The sequence below is a fragment of the Thermobia domestica genome, chromosome 2 (assembly GCF_964235325.1).
Source record: "Thermobia domestica chromosome 2, izTheDome1.hap1.1, whole genome shotgun sequence".
NCBI lineage: Eukaryota > Metazoa > Arthropoda > Insecta > Zygentoma > Lepismatidae > Thermobia > Thermobia domestica.
This window is the reverse complement of record NC_137455.1, coordinates 95235031-95255570: the sequence shown is the minus strand read 5'-3', so window position 1 is coordinate 95255570 and position 20540 is coordinate 95235031. Positions and strand designations below refer to the sequence as shown.

Sequence of the window (20540 nt, the reverse complement as noted above, 5' to 3'; positions counted from 1 at the left end):
TTAACAACAAAGAATTTTATTCAAGACTATCCTTTGGCTAGCTGGGGGTCCGCCCCCAGTCCCGCGCGTTTACTCGGCTTACGGCCTCGCATCTCTTATGTATCAGCCTTAGCATCAACAGTAAATTTCGTGCATTTGCTCTCCATATTTCCTAAATTTTCCCAGCTGGGCGCTTCGCCCCTACACCCTAGCCTTTGCTCGGCCAACGGCCTCGCACCTTTTAAACACACAATTCTACCGAATTTCAAGTTTATTTTCCTATTTCAACTATCTGAAAAGTAAGATTATGTTTCCCAAGAAAACGCCCATTTAAATAACATGGGAATTTCTTCATCCCCCTTTAGTCCCCTTACAAATTAAAAATATTCAGTTTTGGCAATTTTTTTGTAGGTTAGTCCCGGAAGGCTACAATCACGCCTAATTTCATCGTTCTAATCCTGCCGAAAGTGCCTAAACATTTTGGGGTATAGAAGACGTCCCATACAAATAACATGGGAAAGATTTTTCAGTTCCCTCATAAAACAAATCTAAGTTGGATTTTTTTATTTTTACTGATTTACCTACGTAAAGCGTACAAGCGTGCACAATGTCAAGTGTTTATTCCAATTCCAAGTACTTAAAACATGAGATTATATGTCCAAAAAAGGCCTATTTAAATGACATGGGGGAAATTCTTTATCCCTTCTTTAGATCCCCTAAAAATTAAAAATATTCACTTTTCGCAATTTTTTTCTGTATGTTAGTTCCGGAAAGCTACAATCATGCCAAATTTCAACTTTCCACGTCAACCGGAAGTACCTCTTTAATTTAAGTCAGTTCATGTAGTTTTATATATAGTTATGATTAGGTGTCTATGCTCGAAACGAGACCGAAACTTTCGAGACTGAGGTTAGTCTCGTATCAGTGTCGTCTCGAATGACAAGTGTCTATCATGCTTTCGATCTTGTCTCAAATAAATCTCGTTATGCTGAGTTTCGATATCGTCTCAGTCTCGGTATCATCCCTACTCTTTCCAGTAACGTCATTTCATATTTTCTTCTGGATAGAGGCGGGGGGAGTTGAAGAGAAGACTCCCCTTTCTGAAGCCCAAATGATACTGCTCTATTCTATTTTGAATTTATAGTAATAGTTTAGCAGTCCTACGATGGTTACGCATCGTGTACATACATGTAAATTACAACTACTTGTGACCAGAGTGACACAATAATCGAATTGGGCCGCGGTGGCTCAGTGGTAGATCGTTCACCTCTGGTGCTTGGGGTCCCGGGTTCGATCCCAGCCCTCGCCAAGTGAACTTTGTGGTGGACAAACACCGTGTGCGTGGGTTTTCTCGGGGTTTTCCCGTTTCCTCACACTTTCTTCATTCCACCATTTCATTCATCACTCATCATCACCGTCTCCTTTAGCCTAACCGGCATAACCGTGGGACGTAAAACTCAAAGATTTCATTTCATTTTTTCAATAATCGAATTATACGTAAAACTTAGAATATAGAGTAAAATTGTGTCAAATGACTTTTTTCAGCATTGTTGCTAAAATGCTTTGCTTTTTGCACTTTGTGTTATGTGCATATTACAATATATTTAGGAGGTAATTTAACCAAAGGCCTGAATATTTAATGCTAGACAGGATCTATTAGTGGAACTCCGAAAAGGGAGAGTAATTGCGAAGTTATTTGTGGATATTCTAGTATTTATGTTACTGTAACTTAAAAATGTTTCCATCAGAACATACTGACAAGTAAACCTTACGTTTGGGTGAATCGAGTTGCTGATTGAGACACATATGAGAAAGTAGTACTAAATGTGGTCAGTATTTCAGTGAAGTTGTAGGTGCGAAGCTCCAGGGGTGTAGGAGATACAGCTACCAGAACATCACATGGAAGTACAGAATAGTCTTCATACAGTTGGAGGTAAAAGCTCTGTAAGACCTCTTGTAACGACAAAAGGTGAATAACAAATATATGGGTATATATTAGGACTAGGGGGAAGTCATATAGTAAGGGTATACCTGACGGCGGCCATCTTGAAATCCGCCATTTTGAATTAAGGTTAAGTTTTTAAAATAGGAATAGGGTCATGTGATACATGATTTAAGGCGCAAATTTAATCAGAAGAACAATGGTCACGTTAATTTTGAGTTACGCACAATTGGTAAAAAGTTACAGGGAAATTAAATATTGTTGCAGCATATGTATTAGTCCTTTACCCCACCTTGTAAATTTTGTTTTAATGATAATAATTAAATAAAAAGCAGGTGGATAAATATTAGGTCTATGGTAAGAGTTGCCTTGATGGCGGCCATGTTCAAATCCGCCATTTTGAAGCAGACAAAAGTTTTAAACAAAACGCATAACATTGACACCTTATTAATAGCAAATTTTACCCTAACTCCAACGGTATAACCATTTTTGCTTTATCATTAACCAGCACAAAATTAAATAGATCGCTCCTTACGACTACTGCTTTGACGGAATTGTTAACTACAGATGTGTCAAGTGTAACTCGATTGCCTTTGTCAGGTGTGCTCACTGTGAGCAGAGCATTTGTGCAAGTCATGCACTCTTTTCTGAACTACATATTGATTGTACTAATTGAGGACTTTTCTGGAAGAAAGACCCAAGTTCAATTATGACTCAATTCCTCTTTGGTCATTTTTCCTTAAATTAGCAACTTGTTTATGCGATAACAAATGCTGGTTCATGCGATAACAAATCCCACTAGAGACATTCATTTAGTTTACTCAGTTTCTTAGTGAGTCCCCTTGCACAATTTCAACTTGGTCTCAGTTGTTGCGTCCTTATTGGTATGCAACCGTGCACATCATATTGCGTCTGATTGATGGAATATTATGGTGAATCGGCAATGGCTTTCATGTTCTTGATGCTATTCCTTACATTTCCGACGCTTTGAACTCACGCTTACTTAGTATGAGTGCATTTCTGGGCATTTTTCGTTACGTGTTTCCACACATGTGAACCACCCTGCTTCATCTGTTGTGCTCTACCGACACTCCAGATGTCTTTCTAGAGCATTTGAGAACAAATTCGCTACACTTAATACTCAGAACTTCACTGTTGGCCAGCATCCGTACCTGGCGATTATGCAACCACACACAACTTGCATGAAGGTGTCCGCCATTTTGTATTTGTTCCAGATATCGACTTAATACAAACGAATTATTGTTACCTGCTAGAAACACTATCAATTCATATCCATTTAGACCAATTTTCATTTGGCAGATTATCCGGGAATCCCTACGTTCCTTTGGGGAATCCCTTGCGCGTGCATGGTAGGATTGTGAAACATGCAAAATTCAATACAGCAGATATGACTTCTTCAGTGAATTTTTTACCCGCCCTCTTTATGTTAGATAGTTTCCGAACTATTGGCGTCCGAAAGTCATTTTCCCACGCTTTCGGCACCTTGTAGATCTGAAACTATGTCCGATAGGCGAAAGTTCAAGAGAACTTTTTTTCTTGTCTCAGTGGTAGGAGTCACCTCCCAAGAGTTGTAACACTTATTTTGCAACACCCGATATATATATATATATATGACGCCTTCGCTGTTTAAAAAGTTTCACGTTTCATTTTATTTCAGTAGCCTATGCTCCTTGATTGTCCTCGGTCTTCAGAAGGAGCTTCCAGTATGAGAACCATTAGTCTATTGGATCCATTTTAAAAAATAGAATACGACACATTGTGATCTGTCTCAGAAGTTCCAAAAGTAGGTGCCTAGGCACAGTACAAGTTATAAAGCTCTGAAACTGCCATCGATTCAGTGCACAGCTATAAAATTATGCTGATCTATGCATGTTTTGCCTAGGACAGAATTTTGCATGATTCTGCAGTCTCTTTACATGAGTAATCCAGATTAGCTATCAAAATATTGCTATCATGTATAGTTTTATAGGTATAAGCAGTGGCGTATTTAGGGGGGTGGCTTTCGGGCTTAAGCCCCCCCGAAATCTTACTTAGTATAGTAAAGTAAATGAAATATGTTGCAGAATTTTCACATTTCCAGGCAAAGCCCCCCCGAAAGTTATCAAAACCCCTCCCGAAACAAAATCGTAAATACGCCACTGGGTATAAGAATATGTACAGTAGGACGTCGATAATCCGAAACGTCAAAAATCCGAACACGGTCCCTAGAAGCTTTTTACATTTTGTCTTAGCGCTAGCGATAAACAAACAATAGGGTTTTCCGTCGGGGGACCGAGGCAATGACCTTAGTGTGTCCTTCAGTCGATCAGTGTCAGTGATCAAGGTTGAGTGCGTTGTGCTGTTGTTCGTTCATTTATTGTTGCGTTAGTTGCTTCGTTCATTTATCGTTGCGTTAGAGCATACCGTACAGTATATTTAAGCCTAAATTGCATTTTCTTGGTCATTTTCGAAAATCCAAACAATTTGAAAATCCGAACTACCGAACTACATTGGTGGGTCGCGGACCCTTCTTTTAGTGGGCCAAGTGAAGTTTTTTCCTTTTAATTGTGAAAATTTTATTTTGATGCAGAATCATATATTGTGAAGTACTATTCAGAAAACAAAAATTGGAAGCGTTTGTTAATGAGGTGAAAACTAAGTGATTCCTCAGAGCTCTGCCCTATTATACAGTCAGTAGAGAGGACGGAAAGAGAGTGGGTGAGTCAAAATCTTTCACGGGGTAGGGCATGGGTCGCGAGTAGTGTTAGCTCTCCGTTACCTTTCTATGGAAGCGCTTTAATCCTTTTTGCGCATGTGTACAATTTCATATGATACTGAGAAAGAAATTTACATTACACTTGCTTGATCGTCACCGACTGATATTCTCGTACCGACAGGACCACTATATTCATAAATTTACATTACAGTTTAATTTGAAAGTGAGGTATTTACGACAGACTTAAAAGAAACCAACTGAATTTTGATTTAATTTAAGCATCGAGCTCTACTTTGTAACCTTTGTCGCTCGGGATGTTCACATCATCTCCAATAAATTCCATGTTAATCACTCGTACGAATTGTTATTGAACGAACCGGAATTAGAGATATCATTTACAAAATTTAATTGCTTTGAAACAAATCACCATTACATAGAACGTTAATGTGTATTTGAATAAAAGTAAGTGGACCATAAAATACTTTTTATTATTTAATGTGAGTTGCGATAACAACAAATTTGAGAACCGCTGTCTTATTGTATGCATCTTGGGCGCGGAAGATCTGGGTTCCATTTCCGGCGGGATCCCATGTAGTTCGGATTCTACGTTTTAAGTTGCAAGTACATATATTACATAACCTCCGTATTGAAAGGGACGCTAAAATTCAATCCAAACAACGAATTAAAGATAGTGTACAGACCTGTGTTGAGTTTATGTTTGATTTGTGGAAGTACGGAAGCACAGTTTGGTAAAGACGTATAGCAACTTTTTACGTTTCCTGCCTACACAGAGAAAAATCCGTTCTCCGGACAGCGGTATATTGTACAAATATACGGTATCCTATTGCTTACTATAGAAATCAGTACGGAGCATACGTTATCCCTATGCTACATAGGCACTACCCTTAGATGTTACATCATGCCGTTGCAGGATGTCGGACATCTAACAGTTTTCCGTATATCACATACATATACTTATGTTACCTTCGTCAACTATATGTTATATACGTCCATTTGTATGTGAGATCCTGACTGCCTATGTTGTTTCATACGGAAAGTAAGTATAGATGGAACACTTATACAGAAAGTACTATAAAACACGCGTTTTCAGTTATACGTCTGCTGTTCGTTAAGTCAAAAACTACAGGAATCACGCATGTAACCTATCTTTCTAAGTACACCACCTACATTTTTTTCTCAGTGTAATTACTGCACTCTTCAACTGCCTCAGTTCTCTGTATACTCCTTGAATAACTGCCATGCCATTTTTCAAGTAATAGTTTTCGTTTGTGTGTGTCATGTTAAACATTACGTCCAGATAGTTTCCGTTATCTGTGTGGTGAATTGAAATTTGAGTCTCAAAGAACAAACTTCACTCTTTTAATTGCAAACCATTATCATCTTTGAATTAGTTGCAAGGTAGGGGTTAGGACAAAGTTACGATTCCTTACATTTGTTATATTACTTGCTCAAGGGGTTTAACGGAGTGGGCGAACGGTTTTTATCCTGTGCTATTTGATGATCGTCTGGCTTTAAGAGAGACGAAATCTGACAAGTATAGGAATCTCGTAAAGCAATTGTTGAAAGAACACGAATATTTAGGTTGTAGTATTTCTCTCAAGATCCAATTCCTTAACTCTTACTGTGATTCCGTTCCGAAAAACCTAGCGGCTGAAAACCCTGATCATGGTAAGCACTTCAATCAGAACCCTAAAAAAATCCTTAAAAAAGTACCAAAGGTACAGGAGCACAAGTAATAGTAGTTTATTACTACTGGGTTCTGAAAAGTTGTGTTCATTATGCAAAATACTCAAAGAAATCATCAATTACCACCTTTTAGTTGAGTTGAACATGTAGTAATTCTTAAGAGTAAATGTTATAACTATAATAAATACCTTTCATTAAAAAAAAGAAAATTTGCGTGATAGGGACAAACAGTTGACATTTCTGAAATGCGGTAACTTCCCTATAAAAATCAACCAATAAAGTTCGTGGGATAGAAAGAAAGTTTTTCGTTTTGTAGACCATAGATCACTGTTATCAGTAAATATCAGTGTTTCACAACCTGAAAGAAGAGGTTTTCCTCTTTAAGCCTGATCGTTGACATTTAAAGTGTGATTTCACATTGTTTTTCAAAATATTGAAAAACAAATAAATTATTTAAAAAAAATAAAATTTTGAAACCCAGTTTTAAAAATAAGTTTGTAAGTTATAACTGCAATTTATATTATATGCTGATTTACTGCTTAAGAATATGGAACATTTTAAGTACAATCACTAATCTGGATTATAGCATTTTATAAATACTAAAAAGATACCTATCTGAATATATTATTTTTTGGATTATTTCTGGAAACTGAAGAAAATAATGCTATGAAACTCAGTAATAAGTAGAAACATGGCTAACGGACTCGAGTTTCTTCACCTTCGAGATATGTGGACTATGAAAATATTAATTAAATTATAACTATTAAAATACTTATATTTTATTTATAAGGTATTTTAGTGAAATTTAGTTTAGCACTAAAAAAGATACCGGAAATGGAATCCTAGACATGTAGCTTCTTGACTAGAGCAAGAATGCTATATACAATGAAACATGCTAAGACGGCTAGGGTAAGAAGTTTCCCATAAAACTGAAAGCATGGGCGCCCGAAGGGGAGAGCAGAGTGGGGCCCGAGCTCCCCTCTGGCTCACGAAAATCTATTAAATTTTTGAAGATTTTCTTAATATAATAAAAAAATACCAAACGTAATATAACAACTAAGGAAATGAGCCCCCCTTAGAAAATTTTCTTCGGGCGCCCATGACTGAAAGGGAAATGTTATTATAAAGTCGGTTGTAACGTAATATTGAGTAGATTGTGAAAAAAGAAGAAAAATCTTGTACACTGAGTTTTTTTTTTTTTCATATTTTAAGGTTTCTGCCCATGATAAACAAAATATATTTGAAGAGTAAGGATTTAAAGCTCAATTCTACTCTATTCAGCCGTATCGGCATCACACACCCAAAAATGTTGAAATACTTAGGCATTAAATATTATAATTAGGCGGCAGATGAATTTAGTATTATATATCTGTCTGAGGACCAGTTCCGAAACTTTTTTTAAGTAATCAGACGTGTAGATGGAAACTTTCCCGCCATTTTCGTTTTTCAGCTCCTGACGGAACAGTAAATGAAAATTATGATGAAAACAATATTTAGAAGGAAAACTTTGTTTAATTTTTGCATAAGATTAATTCTAACATTGAATAAAGCTAATAATGGCAAAAGAATCATATATTTATAAAAAATAATTTGGTATGTATGCGTGATATCTTCGATAGAACTGTTTTGAATCAATTTTCTTACAATACCATGTCATACAACAACGACAATTTTTATATAGGACCTACTAGTATGTCGTAGAGATGCCAGGTAAGGTCCTATTTCTTATCTTGTTTTATTACAAAACAATAACAAAGTAATCTGTTAGTTTGAGAGATCTTGACGAATTCATTCATATAAATCTAGTAACCGTCTGATAGAAAATATTTGCGACATTTTGAAGAACATGAAAAAAAATTAGGAACTTAAAAATAATAAGGTCGATAGAAAGAGAGTAACAGTTTTAAAACAGGGTATCATTAAAAAAACAAAAGAAATCTACATACCGTTCCAGCCAACAGGTGATGATAAAACAGGTGCGTAGAAGTCCTTCAATCAAAACAGCTGCTAGTGAAGGACCGCCTAGATTGAAAGAGAGAGAGAGAGGAAGAGAGACAGAAAGAAAGTCAGGAAGAAAATAACTACAAATAAAGATAATAGAAAGAGGGAAAAGGAAGCCGAAAGAACTGGGAAGAGATTAGAACAAGTAAATTAATAACTAAGCTAACGTCTTGCGACGGCAAACGTGGCAATTGTTAATGTTTTCTGTATGATTCTTACATGGAACGAAAAAAATAAACGTAACACCTGTTCCCGTGCGAATAATAAACTAAACTAACTGTTACGGCTAGAGTTCAAGCTCTTTTGTAAAGAGTAACACGAACCAGTCTCCTATCAAAGTCTAAACAAACCAACAGCTGACTCGCGCCAACAAAACTACTTATTCGTCGCGCGCGAGAACGTTATCTGCTGAACTCTGCAAAACCCATGCTTTGCTATCTATCGAACACAGCACACCTTTACTTCCGCGCATGCGTGGTTTACTCTTTCAGATGGTGGTGGTGCGACAGAATAGAGAGGGAGAGAGAAATTTTACCACGCAATCGTATTTTGCTCGTCGAGGCCTTGCACTTGGACTGGCTTAGAGAGAGAAATTCACGGGGGGTGAAGTCAGTTGACAGAATATCCAGACCGGATAGAGATGAATGAAATATCACGTGATCAAACAAAACAAGCAGCAGAATCTGTTTCCTAACGAATAGACTCTTGGTTTGTTTAAATGACCTGAAATGACCATAGTTTCATTATTAAATAGGAATTTTGAACTTGGGCTAAATAATAATCCCATTGTAAATAAATAGTAAGCGCATTTTCATTAAATGCATTTTGGTATGCATAGCCATTTCGTTTAAATAACAAAGAAAAATGAAGAAGGTATCAACCCTGAGACTTTCATACAAGTATACTCAACTTTTTCTCTAAAATCGAGGAAAGAAAGGAGATTTCTTATCTGCTTTGAAATTTCAGTGACACTTCTCTTTTAAATCCCTAGTTCCTTCAATTTGTTATGCCAGGGTTCAGAGATATCATTATAAAAATTAGGAATGGAACCAACGCCGAGACTAGTCCTTAGTCTCGTCTCGAAATTTTTAGACAAGACCGAAATCAAATGAACGCTTATAAATCAAGATCGAGGCAGCGACTCGACATATTGAGATGTGCACGAGAAAGACCGAGATAGGCCCTTGCAATTCAAGACGAGACTAAGCACAATCTCGAAAGTTTCGAGCTCATCTCGAATATTGATAAAATAATACTCAATTATTCTTATTCAAAATTTGTGGCGTTGTTAAGTTAGATGTAAGATACTTTGAATAATCGTCTTCATAGATACATACACAAAAAGAATGGAGGAAAGGTTAATCCTGATTACTTGGTATATCAAAAGTGTTTTTAAACAGTACTTACACAATTTTGAGTTGGGATTCAATATTGTGATATTCAACATATATAATTGTGATGTTTTAATGATTGACGATTATAATACACTTTGCATTCGCAATTCTTTTATAGATGTCTCAAATGGTAACACTTCATGTTTAAGTTTACATAACTTTATGTCAGTAGTGATTGACGAACTTCTACACCCGAAAGCTGGAATGTTAGCGGTACTTTACGTAATAATGATGTTCTAACATGTTTCTTTAATGGATGTTGTCAAACGGTTTGGTAGGTCATTATGGGTTGATGACATGGATTTGGAAAGTTGTTATATTTCTGTTTTTAGTTGTGCTGACATGTAAAAGGTCGTGTCCTCTTTTTAGTGACTTTATACTGGGTATTTTTAAAAATAATAATAATAATAATGGAAATTTGAATTAAATCTGTTGATACGTCATTCTGTATCACGTACTTTCGTAGTAGTGATTAAATTAATATTGAATATATTACACGAACAATATGTGATAGAATAAAAAAGAAAATGAAATATTTGAGTCCCACCTGTTAGGCTAAAGGAGATGATGATTGTTAAAAATAAGAAGGTGAGAACACTTATAATGTGTGATACGCACTGGAATCGAACCCGGGACCCTTATTATTGGAGCTGAATACTGTATGATGGGAGGGAAATATTTATTCATGCGTGACTTTTTTAATTTGTTGGATCGTATTTTTTATTTTTTCGTAATTATTACTCGAACACTGTGTAAATATACTCGGTGAGCGTGGCAAAACTTTGTGTACGGTATGATACACTATGATGGTGCATATACAGAGCGTGGTTTCCGTACGTCTGTTGCTGATGAACTTAAGACATGAACTGAACTTTTCCCGCGCTTTTTTGGAAACCCGGTTGGGTAAGAGTGGTGATGTGTGCTTGCAGGGCGTTGCTAAAACTTGAATTCAAATACAAAGGAAGACCGTTGACACGTTTGGTAAACATTACAGAATACCGCCAGACTAATAGAAATAACTTTGGCGCCGCGGTAGGTGAACAAAAGGAAGATTGCGGACGTGGGAGATAAACATCACAAATTGGGGCAAACTAATAAAAATAACTTTAATGTTGGGAATGCCGAACACGTGATTACCTTGCGGTTATGAAAATACTTTAAATACAGGTTATAAGAGACAAAATATATAAAGATACATCATGCAGTCGTATGAGAAGAAGGATCTTTGCAATAGCAATATTGAAGCAATATCTGATGCTGAAACAGAAATATACGAATCATCGTCAGATGAAGAATTTGATTTTGATGCAATAGATTCACCAGCGCTAACAGTTTCACCAACACCGTCAGCATCTCCAATTGTATTATCAAGAACATCACGATTTTGGGCTTTAGATTGTTGTTGTAATAGTGAAAAAGTGGATCGCGAATGTATAAAGAAGGCTATTGAAAAATGGAATTTTAATGAAACACTAATATGTGAGGGTTGTACGACAGGATCTAATCATGATTTTGATCATGATTGTATGACGACGCGTCCAGAATTATTGGAAACCCGCGCTTGGAGTATTATAGCAAGTCCTAGTGTTGAAGATGATGTGTTTTATTTGTACGCAAACACGCATATTATCGGACTATTAACAAGAGAAAAATTTTATGACGCCTATGTGGATTTATTAAGTGATACAGACTATTTACCGGAATTACTAGAGATCTTCATAAGAAAAGACAAACGGAAAGCGAATATTTCAGATTGAAAAAATGTATTCAAATAGTGCTAGTGTTTTATGTGTGTTATGTAATGGTGAAAACATTAATGTGAACTGTGTATTAAAAACTATAAAAGTATACTTACACAACAATAATCCATTGGAATGCGTGGAATGCAAGTTACATCTTCCTCATGAATGTAGACATTTTCATAATACTGGATCATTTGCAGTGAAGTATTTATCTCTTGACAAAACTCTTAGTGAACTCTTTGAAGTGTTTGAACAAGAACATAGTGAAATCTCATTTCGATGCTTTATGCATAAAACTTGTGATCTTTTACAAAATACAGAATTTGTTGGACAGATAATTCCGTTTTTTATTTTTCATTCAAATGAAATTTCAACATGTGTAAATCAGTATATTATTGATATTCAAGGTTTTAAAATGTCTGATAACGAATTTATTATTCGTGAGTTTTGTTTAACTGCATGCGATGATACAGTAAATTTCCATTGCTTGGTAAAATCACCAGTTGAATATAATTTATTATCACTAGGATGTCAAAAACAAATTGACTGGTTAACATTAAATTTGCATGGATTGAAATGGAATAGCAAAACTGGGTATACTGTATCATGCATACGAAACCTTGTATATCAATTATGCGCAAAGAATTCAACCTTTTATTGTAAAGGTTTAGAGAAATCTCTTTGGATTAAAAGAATATTTGCATTAGATAATGTCATTGATTTAGAAACAAAACATTGTCCTTCATTAAATGAATTATGTGGAAATACATTTAATGAATATTGTTCTTTTCACACAAGTATTGTAAAGAAATCAGGATGTGCATATCGTAATGCACAACAGTTGAATTATTGGTGGAAATATGAAAGATCAACAGCATTAACTAATGCATTATCAAGATTGTAATGAGGAATTGTAAATAAAATGCATGGGTGTAAGTTTAAAAATTTATTGTAAATTAAAAATGTAAATTAAAAAAAAAAATAAAAAATAAAAAAAAATTATTTGTGTTTTCTTTTTAAAAATTTGTTTACATGTTTATAAACAATAGCATCATTCTTTTTCAAAATTTTCTTGTTAAACAATTTTAAACACTTTTCAAATGATTGAGTGCGAATAATATGATGCAGAAAATATAAGACAAAATAACCACATAACACAGAATTATCATGTTGATATTGTTGAATATTTGTAAAGTACATTTTAGTATTTTTCGACAAAAAGTTTTTTATTTCCTTGGGAATGTCCATAGCAAGACTATCAAAGTAGTATCCATGTTTTTTCTTATTGATGTACACTGCAACCCAGTGGGAACCAGCAGAATCAGATGTATCAAGATTAATCACAAGTGCTGCAGGAGGTTTTACCGTTACAGGAAGTTTGTCAATAGGGTAAATTCCAGTAACACTTGCACCAGTCACTTTATCAGTTAGTAACACTTTTAATAATTCATCACTATACATGATAAAGATTATTTTTAATTGTAGTAGGTATGTAATTATCACTGTTATTCACATGTAACACATAATCATACACTTTCACATATTCACTATACAGTAATGCTTCATGAACAGTACATCTATATTGTCCGAAACGATGCTTATTATGTGCACACCGATGAACGTGAAAACTTAATGCAGTATACTTTGGACAGTTTATTTCTTCCAAATTTGTAACTTCTCTTTGAAGAATTTCTTGAAGAAAACACTTTCTATTTATTCCGTATGTGTACATGGTTGTAGTATTTGAACAATATGTTTGAAGAATTTCCTTAAGATGTGAATATTCTACATCCCCTTCGTGCCAGGTAATGCCATACACATTTTCACCTAGATATTTGTTTGTGCTTATGATTGGCTCAGATAAGTTATTTAAAGGAAATGGTGGTTTAAAAACCCAATTTTGAAAAAAGGGAACGTCAGGATTTACAATGGCTAGCTCTTTTATAATAAACTCATCTTCGTTATCATGATACGCCGAGAAGTGAACAACAACCCGCATTGTACTCAACTAAATAAATTAGAAGGTGTTATCAGTATAAATATTTCTGTCTTTGTCTATTTGTGCTAAAGAATCGAATTGTGCGTACACAATGCATGTAACAGGTTCAGTTAAAGTTTCTGAAAATGATACTTTTAAATTTACAGGGGAATCGCGTACTACATCCCACGTGTTATCATCTAAAGTTCCTGTTGGAGATAGAATAAATGCATACAGAGCATATCCGTTTGGATACTCATCAAGAGTAACAGTATGTGAATAATTTTGATAATATATACCAGTACCTGAAATCAAAGTATAGTAACTTAGAAGGTATAAATTATTATTAAAATCAGGTGTGAGGGGGTTGGGAGGGAATGATTTTGAACCGACTTGTAATTGCAGTTTGTTAACGTTAAAGTTTCGAAATTCAAAGGGATTAAGATGTGATTTCCCATTGAAGGCTGTGTTGGAGATGAAACCAATAATCAGGCCTTTAGGAACATTACCCAGGAAAAGATTATCAAGACTGTAAGACTTTACTTGTGCAGGTATAGTATAAGATCTTGTTTCCACTCTCGTCAGAGGTAACTTGGCTGTTTCCGAACCCATTCGTGTATTTAATTGCATAGCTAAATCTGCAGCTACATCAATACGACGTACATGAAGAATAATTTCCTCAAGTGCAACTTTATAACTTGTATTTTCAGCAGACATTAAGCAAAAATTATCTTTACTACGATGTAGTTTTACACGCAAACTTACTTTGTTAGGAAGCATACGATCTAAACTTACAATATCAGTATGAAGACGTCCATACATTTCAAAAGATTTACTATTTTTCACCATATTAGCACGTTTTTGGAAACCAGCATTTGTATTATCTAATTTATTAAAATTTTTTGCAGTATCTTTATGCCACATGGCACATGCTAAATGTGTTTGAGAAGCATCATGAGAATAATTTAATAATGTTTCAATGTATGCACGATAAGGATAAGATCCTGATGAAGAACTAATTAATTTATCATTTAACGAAATATCAATTTGACTAAATAAAGAATGTAAGAAATTATTTACGGGTGCGACAACATCATCGTTAGCTAAAGTTGTACCATCAGCTTTAGTAATTTTACAACGTACATAAAGATAAAGATATGCAGGATGAATAAATTCACCTGTTTCTCCCGGAATAAATTCAATAGGTCCTTCTGAGGTTAATGTGGAAATAGGACGATATTCAGCATTTGTAGTTGCTTCAATAGCTGTTTGTGTCATTGGTATAGAAAAGAAATCAAATTCATTGGTACAACATTCAAAACTATTTGAATTTAGGAACGCCATTATGAAAAGATGTCCTGTATATGTTTACGTTTTGTTGGTGGTCCAAACTTTACAATTGCAGGAGCTTTCCTCTTGCGTGACCGTCTCTTGCCGTTACCAGTTAGCAACTGCCCAACTTTATTAATTGCTTTTGTCTTTAAACTATTACCAGCTTCTTTTACACGTGCACGAACCGATTCTTTAAATGGTCGATTTTCTAATACATCACCCGCAACTTGCATACCGGTTTGTAATGCTTGACGTCCTACAGTTTTTGCACCTTGTTTAAGAAATGGTAAAGCAAAACGAAATAATCCTTTAAAGAAACTACCTATACCATGTCCCCTTTGATATACAGGTCCTGAAAAATATGGTATTCCGCGCCCACGATGATAAGTAACACGTCTTGCTCTCATTTTTATTATTATTATTATTTAGAAGATGCCGGAGAGCGTTTAAAATGTAGTGTTACGGTCAGTGTCCCAGAACGAAATGGCAAATTTCGCCCTGCATGATCTTTTAATAGTATTTCAATTGTATTAAAACAAAATTTTGCAAGTGGCATATAATGAATATCTTCAAATGTAATTGTTTGAACTTTTCCATATTTAATATCAGAGATTGTTGCTATACGTAATAATGGTGCTTTTGTATCACCTAAAAATTGATATTGTATAATATCTGTATAAATAAAAATTTGATGTGGATATCCGATATCTATGTATGGTTGTTTGAATCCATGAGATTCTTTTACAAGATCTGATTTTTCAGAAAAACCTAATTGTAAAGCTAATGTAGGCGACAATGTAACTGATTCTACATGTTCATCACATTCAACATGTACAACATTTGAAAAACTAAATTTTATAAAACTCGATATTGCGTTTAATTCTTCTAGTAAATGATGAATGGATGGATAATATCCAACAAGAATTTTACTTTTCATAGGTTCTGCATTTTTAAATTTGTACCATATAACGTTTTCACCCGCGGTAACATTATAACATGTTAATGGAATATGTACTTCACTTAATCCTACATACCAATCGGATTCTGATAAACGAATATTATTTTTTAATTGATTAATAAAATGTGTTGGACTATTTGTAGGATATACATCAGCACTAGCATTTGAAACTAATGTAATGTAAAAACTATCATCAATACTTTCAGAAATCATTTTCGTTTAAAGTGAAGTGTTAGGTTTGAAGTTCCAAAACGAAATGGTAATTTTAACCCGTGTTCATCTTTTAAGTTTACTTCTATTGTATCAAAATATTTCTTTTCAACTTTAACATAATGTGGTGTGTGAAATACAAAAGATTTTACATGACCGTGTTGTACATTATATACACTAAGTTTTCGAACTAATGGACCTATATTTTGTTGTTGTTTTACAATATCAATGCAAACATTAATTGTATTGGGAATATTATAATCTAAATCACATGGAAATTTTCCACGTGCTAATATTAAATCAACATTTTTAACTTTTGTGTATATAACATTTTTAACATCAAGCGTATTTTCATTAATAAATCCAAAAATCTGTTGTAAACCCGGTGTAACACCAATCATACATTGATCTTCTAATTTTAAAGAATGTTTAATAACAACTTGATTTTTATTTTGTAAATAGTGTAACATACGAACATTTTCAGGAATTAATTGTAGAATTGATTCAATTGATGAATAATATCCCGGTGTTATTGGAACATGGTAGCGTTCAACTTTATCATCGATAACACTAGTAATTATAATTTCTTCATTTTCACCAACATTGTAAAAACTCCACGGAATATTAATTTGTGTTAATGCAACACCCCATTCCCCATCACTTAAATCAATAGGCTGTGCCAATTTAACTCGAAATGATGATGTAGTATTATTCTCAAAAAGATTGCTACTTGCATTTGAAGGAAGAGTAACGTAAAAGTCGTGTGTAAAATTCGAATTCATTTTGCAGACTGAATAAAATCTGATCTAATCCACGAATTCATACTTGATGGATATCCTAACCATTTTACATACATCCACCCTTTTTTACGTTTTAATACTTTTTCAATGAGATATGTTTTCTTTGAATTTATAATTACTTTTTGTAATTCTTGTGCATAAAATATTCCTTTAATTTCTTCACCGTTCCAATCTTTTAATTTGTAAGTGACAGGATCTGACTTAATACATTTGTCAACAATAAATATTTCTTGTGACCATTTAGGTAAATAACCTTTTTCTAATACATGTTTATACTTACTAACACGTACATAATCACCCTCATTAAATTTACATGTTATATTCTTTTTATTATTATTTTTATTTCCGTATAATGTTTCCCACACTTGATTCACATTGGAATCATTTACTTGTGCAGGTGCCATTTTAATACTTGAATGGTATGAATGATTATAATTTTTTACAATTTGATCTAATACATTAATATAACGATAAGTATTCTTTGCAGTAAAATAACGATACAATCTTTCTTTTAATGTACGTATAAAACGTTCTGCTAACGCGCATTTAATTTCGGAATGAACACTATAATGATTAATTTCATATTTTTTAAACAATTGTTTTACATGACGATTATAAAATTCACCGCCTAAATCTGTTTGTACGTTAAACACGGGTAACTTGAAATTTTTAAAAATTTTTGTTATTGCTTTTACCATTTCCGGACCTTTCTTTGTTTTTAACGGAACACAATATGCATAACGTGAAAAAATATCAATACAACATAATATATATTTATAATTATTATTATACTTTGCAATATTTTGCATATCTGCTAAATCCATTTGTAATGTTTCATTTGGTGCACTAACATAATACTTTTTACGTTCAAAAACTTTACGAGCTGGTGCATGTAATGTATAAGCATCTTGAGAAGCTAACCAATTTTTAATTTTCTTTTTAGATAACTTTGTTTTGCGTTGTAATGTTTGTATACTTGATAAAGAATCAGGATTTGAATAATCATAATATATTTTTGATAATTTTGTCATTTTTACATACTATATTCTTTCCACTGTTTAAATAAATTAGCAACTATTGCAGGACTAGTAGATTTTCTTACTTTACGAATACGTTGTCTACTACTACTACTATTTACTTTTGATGCTGGTGTGCTAATAGGTGTACCAATAAATTCTTTAGGAACATTAAGATCTTCTAATAAATTTTTAAATTCATGAATACCTAAAGGATTTCTTGAATATTTTCTTGTACGAACAACATCATTTACTAAATCTATAATATTTGAACCTGGTATTGTTTTTCCTTGAATACGTACAATGCCAGACTTATCCCACTGAATTTTATCAGAACTTGTCAACTGTTTTAATAATAGATCTGTTTTCCTACGAAGTGTTTTCGGTACTGATTGTAAAATGTCTGATACAAATGGTAAAATAGAAGTATTGCTATCTTGTTTGGAACTTGATGATAATTTTTCTTCTTCTTCTTCTTCTTGAATGATAGGTAAAGTAATAGGTTTATGTGAAGAAGAAGATGTATACTGTAAATAACGATGCAAAGCTTGTTGATATAATTTCCACTTTTGTTGTACACTAAGATCACGGCGTTTTAAGATATTATTCATTTCTTCATCTAAACGTGACTGATGTGAATCTATGGATTTAAGATTTGATTGAATTTCATGTACAGCATTTTCAGGAACTAAAATCATTTTACGTAATTCCGACATATTTAACGACTGAAAATACTACTTCCTACTGCTGCAAGAAGTGGTCCCAAGATTAACGGTAAAAGCGCACCACCTTTTTGTAATAACAACTTCTTCTTTTTATTCAATGCAGTACGCTGCTGAGATAGAGCACGTAAGATCTTTTTATGTCTACGTAAACGTTGCTTCTGACGAGAATTTAAAGGAATGTTTCCTTTTATTGTGTTTTTAGCTACTTGAGATATTGTTCTTATTAAATCCCCTGAAGCATTTTGTAAAATTTGTTTTCGTTTTGCATTTTTGCATTTGCACAGAGCACGGAGCGTGCTGTAGTGTTGTTTCACCTTCAACATCTTGATGCCGACTAAACAAAAATTTCTGTATGCATGTCTTTTACGTTAGCGTACACATGCATGATTTCATTCGGAAAAATATTTGTACGTATTCGCAATGCATCGTTTGTTTTTTGTGTCAGATCAAATAATAAATAAGTGTGAGGCTCCCGTGTTACTTCTTCGAACACACTCACGACTTCTTTACTATACCGAGGCATAATTTGCCTTGCTAAATATTGTATTTGTAATTTATCACGTGGATTTTTAAATACTATAATATAATGTGCATTTAAACTAATATCACGTGCATGTTTTCCTTTTGGAAATAAATTTTGGATAATAAATATTACAGTTAACTTTTTATGATGTGCATACTTTGTAAATAAATTAGCAACATCGCCATTAGTTTCCGACATTAAATCATCAAGTATTAATAATGAATTTTCTTTAATTTCAAAATTATTCATGTCAGGTATCCCCTCTACAAAACGTATTTTTGCATTTGCATCTAATTTTGGTATTACTGCGCCATAACACCAAACAATATCATTAAATTTTATACTAAACATTTGATCACATTCATTAAGTAAACGATTTACAAAACAAGTTTTACCAGCCCTTGAAGGACCAGCAATTAAAATAGTAGAGGGATGTTGAAACTTTAACATCTTGTAATCAAATGAATGCATACAATAGAGACTTTGCTTTATATACACACACACTCACACTCATACATTAACATATTTTCGAACATGTGAATTTTAATATTTTTACAATCGTTGATTGTTCGGAGTATACATACTAATGAAACGGATAAAAAATCACTGGGATATAAAATTAAAGCTTAAAATGAAAAAATCACTGGGATATGAAATTAAAGCTTGAAATGAAAAAAAAAATCACTGGTATATGAAATTAAAATAAATTATGAATAAATTAAAATAAATTAGGAATAAATTAAATATTTTTAAGAACGAGTATACGAACCGGTTTTTTTAAAAAAAAGAGACATTCATACAACTCACATTCATTCATTCATTCATTCGTGGGTCTATAACCGTAAGGTACACTTGCACGTTTTTGTACTGGTTCATCGTCAGTTACGTCAGGTTCGTCAATACGTTTTCGTTTTTTGTTGACCTCACGGTGTGTCTTTGTCTCTCTACAGCTAAAGATACGGAACCCCGGTCTACGAACGATACTGTTTGGGTTTTCTATTACTGTGGACTCTAATTGTCCAGACACTAATTTATAGAAACTCTCAAAGTTAATTTTTTGAGAGGTTCTATCGTTTAGTGTTATCCCCCTAATTTTGAATATATCGCGAACATCCCCTTGGGCATTTGTTAGCCGCATGGCGTAATTTTTACAGCCAAGACCTATAAAGGTTGTAAACTCCCAACCTTCAGGAATTTCATTTGTAAGATCACCCAAATAGTTTCCGAGCGGTAACAAGGGTTCCTCATCTTTTTTCTGTAGATACATGATACTGTCAGTGTCACAGTAGATTGCTCTGTCAGGTCCTACAGTCGTCAGTAGTTCGTAAAGTCTAAGTCTAGCCCACGAAGTAATAAATGCGGCTAGTATCACATTAGAAAACGCTAACGGAACGTTTTCGTTTTCAATGTCTCTGTATGTGACAATGAGATGGTCATCATCAATTGGTACCACACTTTGAATTTCATACCTTGCCGTAGTTAAATACCTAAGAAATGTGACCTCATCACTAACAATT

General features: G+C 33.8%; 1 protein-coding gene across 3 annotated transcripts in view; it reads right to left on the bottom strand.

The window, feature by feature from the left end:
* Nucleotides 1-8768, bottom strand: part of Cbp53E (Calbindin 53E) — a 716107-nt gene extending 707339 nt beyond the window's left edge. For 2 of the 3 annotated variants that reach the window (XM_081744047.1, XM_081744052.1), the window contains exon 1: nucleotides 8291-8768. The gene's annotated coding sequence lies outside the window, so the exon portion shown is untranslated. The remainder of the gene's footprint in view (nucleotides 1-8290) is intronic. The other variant, XM_081744043.1, reaches the window with a different exon arrangement.
* Between the last annotated feature and the right edge of the window lie 11772 nt (nucleotides 8769-20540).